This window comes from Dermacentor andersoni, chromosome 2 (assembly GCF_023375885.2).
Source record: "Dermacentor andersoni chromosome 2, qqDerAnde1_hic_scaffold, whole genome shotgun sequence".
In the NCBI taxonomy this organism is placed as follows: domain Eukaryota; kingdom Metazoa; phylum Arthropoda; class Arachnida; order Ixodida; family Ixodidae; genus Dermacentor; species Dermacentor andersoni.
This window is the reverse complement of record NC_092815.1, coordinates 75,276,000-75,282,037: the sequence shown is the minus strand read 5'-3', so window position 1 is coordinate 75,282,037 and position 6,038 is coordinate 75,276,000.

The following is a 6,038-nucleotide window of genomic DNA, read 5'->3' as shown; positions in this document are numbered from 1 at the left end:
TATGCCACTTAATTTCGGGGGGGGGGGGGGGGGCGGACCCCCTAGAGTACGCACCCCCTTGGGTACGTGCCTGGCGCGGACTATATACTGTACGAGGTCCGCGTCGTCCAGGTCCGCGTCGTCCTTCCGGCAGTGGGGCCATCCATGCACAAGACATGCATAAATATTATACGTATGAATATACACATAATTTTTGGCTCTATGTTAAAAAGACACCAGAGTAAATGTCGTTACATTGTAGGGCTAGTCCTATAATGATATAGATGTGAAATTCTAAGCCGAAGTTTCGGCATACCTGAAAAGGACTCAAAACCGAAAGACGGGGGCAGTGCCACATATATAGTGCCTTGTAAAGTCTAATATGCCGAATTTATTTCGTTACTTATCCGTAAAGATATCAATACAACGTTCGTAAACGGACATAAACTTAAATGTGCTGCTTTTAGAGGAATCTCTTGCGGAAGAAAGGACATTCACACTAAGAAAAACTACAGATTTTCTTCATTTACATGTCTTCTTCTATACCTATAGATTTATTTCTACGATATATTTCATTCGTAGACTAAATGTAAAACTAGGTACGTTACTGTGTTCTAACGTCTAGGTGTTTTGAAAGTATTAATTACACTATTTATCACATCGCGCATAAATAATTTTTTTTTACTAAATAAGTAAAGAAGCAAAAGTAATAGCTATCTCACGAGCAAATTATTGCTAATAATATTTGCCTTACAACCTTACATTTATATCGAATCGGTTGGATCAACAGGAACTTGACGCATCCTATCATTATGGTAAAAATATCAAGTTGCTTCTCACGATCTGTTTAGGTATACCGTGCTTTACGTTCACCAACTATGGGCATCAATCTTACAAGTGTATACTCGCATTTATGTATGTTGTATACGTCTACATTATGTCATTATTTCATTGAAGTATAAGCGCATTATAAATTTTAGCATGTATCAATATCAATATAATCGTCGCTTGTGCCGTGCCGTCTTGCTGTGTGTGCCAAACAAGAACAGGGCATGCATTTCTCAAGCCGTTTTCAGAAGGTTTAGTCGCGTTTCCTGAGGTAACAAAGGAACTGAGTTTCGATTGATTCAGTGATTTATTTATTCATTTTTATCAATTATGATTTTGAAAATGTTGGCGACACCTGTATTATGTCACGCTGAAGTCATAATGACACCATCGGCGACGTGATTCGGAATTTCTAGAGGAATGTTTATGAATTTCGAATAAATATTATTCGGGAAATTTATTAATTTTCTCAACTGACAAACATCTATCCTGCCGAAAAAACAAAGACAACGAAAGGCAGCTTTGAGAGAGCAACCTATAGCGAGCAATCAGCTTTGACAGTCGAGTTTGTCTTTAGCGTATACACTTAACTATACGTCGGATCCTCCCTGTCGCCTTCATTGCTTGTGTAAAGGACACGATTAGACCCATGCACGATGCGACGTCATTCGAGCAATGGATAATCACGGCACCCGCAACTGACACCGAAAGGCGGCGCTTCAATCACTCTGACGCATGCCATTTACAGCGAGAAAGGCATCTTCAAATGTTGCTGCAGGTCTCATGTCAGTTATATCTCATTCCTCTTGGCCTTCATGCTGATGGATTTGATTTAGTTGTGTGATAAAAAAAAAGCCCAAAGCAACACCCGGGTTATCATAGACGGCGCAGTGAGGGTTTCGGATTCATATCATTTTTTTTTTCATTCGTGTCTTCTCGCTCTCAGAGTGTATATGTTTTAAGCGTATCCCTTCACACAACTTTAAAATTTCTTGACGCGTTAAGTGTTATCTTTCAGTTCGCTCCTATTTCCTGTATACCTAGTCACTTACGTGTTCTTAACTGCTAGTATCATGTTAATTAACTGTCATGTGAAAACTTGCATTTTTGTTTCTAAACTCAGCTTCTTTCTTATATTGCCATCGTTGGGCAATTGTTTTCTTTTACTTCCTTTTTTTTCAATTAACTGTTCTGCCTAAATGTGTACTCATATGCATGTATACTGTATCGCCCAACTGCCACGCTCTCAAATGAGAGTAGCAGTATTGTAAATTAATAAATAAAAATTTCACCAGCTGGGGTTCTTTAACACACCTGCCTGACAAAAATCATTATTGCGATTCTGAAGATTCCTTGCTGACATTCTATAGGCTCCAACAAAATTTGTTGAGAAAAACTGCTGAATTTCTAGCTTCTGTAAGAGCTAAGAGTAAGAAAGCGAACGTTTCTTCATTCTGCAATGAGGTAGGTCGTCGCGACCACCAATCGAACTCACGACATCTCGTTCAGTAGCAGAACGCCAAATATAGGCATACTGCAAGAGCCACCGCAGCGGATGGCATTTGCGCACACTGCTGACTTTACACACTGCATGGGGACCATTACAGAGTATTTTAACGGTAACGCATTGGAATGGGGGATACGCCCTTGTGCTGGTCTTGTGGAACCACAGAAACGATTGAACACATCCTATGTATCGGTCCCCAATACGACGCCGAGCGTGAAGCTCTCCTGACAGCATTGAACCAGCTGGACTCTAGGCCATTTTCGGTAATGAAGATCCTTGGACCATGGCCGCACGAGTCGATGGCACAGAAAGCCACGAAAGCGCTGTTGAAATTCCTCAAGTCGACAGGTCTGGCAACCGTGTGTACACTCCGTGCGAACCTTCAAATGTGCGCGAAACTGTGCTCTTTCTGTCTCCCCCTTCATCGCCATACCCTTTCCTCCAGTGCAGGGTAACAAACCGGACGTGCGTCTGGTCAACCTCCTTGCCTTTCCTGTCTTCTATTTTTTTTTTCTCTCTTTCTTAACGGTATCGAAGTTACGTCGCCACATCTGAATGTCAACACGGAAGTGTTCTAACAGTTGTGGGGAAGCCGCGGCCCTGAAGCTTCGGCCATCAGGCTCGGTCAGTGTATACTGCCTGGTATACAGCGCTTCAGTCAATGCGCATGCAAACGACAAGAAATAGCACTATACTGGTACACGCGTGTATACCACTTATGGAGTGTTACGTAAGTTGGCGGTATTTATTTACAGCATACTGCAGACCCTAGATGGGTCCTAGCAGGAGGGGCAAAACAGAAAGAGAATGACCATAACAACTGCAAAAAAAGCACAGCAAAAAAATAATTGCAGTAAAGAATATATAAACAAAGACACATAGCATGAACACAAAACAATAACTGTGCAACTGTCAATAAGTAATTTTGTCAATGGCATCAATACTGGTTAGTAGATCAGTCGGGAGTGAATTCCATTGAGTTATTGTGCGCGGAAAGAAAGAGTATTTAAAAATATTGACTGTAGCGTTGTACGGTGTTAGGGATTCCGCGTGATCACTGTATAGCCACAATAGTGTTAAAATTATAGGACAGATGTCTCAACGACCTTAAAAAGCTCCCGCTTCCCAGTTTTTACTTAAGAGGAAGCTTCAGCTCGGGCCCAACTCTGACGCGGCCTATTGAAATACATGTAAAACGCAGAAACGCTTTTCTGAGATAACCCCTGCACCGATTTTAATGAAATTTATTGCATTTAAGAGAGAAAGATAAATTCGAGTCACTGCTGGAAGCAGAATTTTGATTTAGGGCCTGAATTACGTTTATGTGTCGTCTTATAAATACAGAGTTTAATATTCCAGGTTTTACTCGCTCTAGCCTCATCAATTATAACAACACAAGATTTTCAGCACAACTCAATCTTCTCCTTCCAAAAGCAAGAACTAATTATGGGAAATTTACCGTCGTGTTTCCAGGCATTTCTGTTTGGAATTCAATACCATGACTTTGGAATTCAAGTAATCTACATTATTATCATTCAAGCGTAGAACGAAGGAGCATTTCATGAACACTTTATCTGGCGCATAGTATAATTTCACGAACGTAGAATTAATTAGATTTTGTTCTGCTTTACCATTATGCAATGTACTGTTCAATTACCGAGTCACTGAATTTTGCCTATAATTGATACTTCTCGTTAGTTTTACGTGCCATTTATCCTCATTTGAATTTCTGCGAGTTATCTTTAAGATTTCTTCAATTATATTTCTTTCTTTTTAAGCGTGTGATTATACTTGTGATATCATTAATAGATTTTTTTTTCTCTCTAACCGTTTATTTCCTATGATGATGTAGAAATTGTATAATATATGACATGACTCACTGTTTGCCACGGTTCTTTAGGAGGTCCCCCCGGCAGTTGTTACTTCGGGACCTCCGAATGTGTACTTATACCCATCTTGTATTTGATTTCATCAAAAACAAATATTGATTGATTGATTAAATTTTGTTAAACGGATTTTCAAAAATTCGAAAGTGTGAAAGAATAGAAGCACCAAGTTATAAAAATTAATTGCTCTGCACCAAGAAAGATATCGTGGTTCTCTAAATGGTATACATTAGATCATTCAAAGCGGGCAAATTTGGTGTGTCAATTTATATCTTACGTGAGTTCGTTACGTTGTGTACAAGGGTTCTTCAAAAGGTGCATTTTCATATTACTAAATTTTTGAAGATTCAAGTTTAACATATCAATTTTGTCCTGTTTAGATGTACTATCAGATACAATTCACATAATTGTGATATCATTTTTCACTGCTGAGTTACAGAGTGGTTAACTTGATAGTTTCGTTTTCTGAAAATTTGCAATTTTTTGGCAATCTTTAATAAAAAATTGTCGACCTAAAACGAAAATTTGAAACAAACAGTCACTATATTTTAAGTTTTTCTTTTAAATGCAACAAACCTCCTCAATTTTGGCGCCGTGGTTGCGGAGAAGAACGAATTAATCTTTTACATGTGTTTAGACAGGAGCATCCGAGCTAAAGCTTCCTCTTATCCAATCATGGAGTTAGCAGGTGTGACGGATGTCTCTGCGGAATACCAAGTAACTATGTGCATCAAATAAGACGTGCTTTAATATGTCAATGTATGTTTTGGATAGCATTGTCCATATGGAGAGAGTAAAGCAACTGTGGTCTGTACATGGTCACCCTCGTCGTCAGTACAACCTTATTTATTCCACTGCAGGATAAGGAATCCAAGTGATTTCCAATTAACCTCGTACTGGGTGACCCAGGCAAACCCACCTCATACATATGCTTGAAAATCATCCTATCACGCGATCTAATTCTCTGGTACGATCGACTATGTTTCTCCTCATTCCACTCGTTATCTGTTCTACGCATTACAGGACCTGTTCAGCTCCACCTTTTGTACTCCTTCGCAAACGTATTCGTGTTTGGTTTCTAATTTATACTGCTGTCGATTTTATATCCTGTTACGCCCACCATTTTCCTTTCCACCAAACGTTCAAAGCACTTGGATTGCTTTCAAGCTTCTACCGTACATACTATGGGAGCCGGAGTCGCAGAATCGTTGCACAAAGCAGAATGGTTGGGCGCGCGCGCTCTTTGATTCAGTTACGCAAGCCCATTCTTCACATGCCTCGATGCCCTATCGAATCTGCAAAACGCCGGGCCGCGTGTGAGTGTACATACCGCTGGTTTGGAAGTGGGCGGCGTGTTCTGCCCCCTACCGAGGAGCACCCATGCGCTGCGGTGTCTGTGCGTGTCCCTATAGATTTACACGCCGGGCCCATCGCACAAGCGAGGAGGCCTGGCAGGCAGCCTCACAGAAGGCGTGTCAAGGGGCTGCGCTCATTAGTATGAGAGAGAACACAAACAGGAGGAGAGCCGCCCGTTGCCGCTTTCGTTGACTCGCACCGCAAGCCCCGCGCGTAGACACATAATACATGCTCGGCGGAACGTTCGAAGGAACGATAAAGGTGCACACCGAAAGAGAGGGAGATGCAGAGGTGAGCGCGATGGTCCGTGGGGCGCCTCAGCGGCAAGCATGAGCGCGCTCACGCGAAGGAAAGAAACCGCGTCGTCATCGATGCTTGTGGCGAAATCAGCAAGAACTCTCTGTTACACTCGCGGGAAGGGCGCGGCGCGACGCCTTTGAAAGCGGATCTGCCGCGCGCGCGCGACCCCCGCGGTCTGCTCG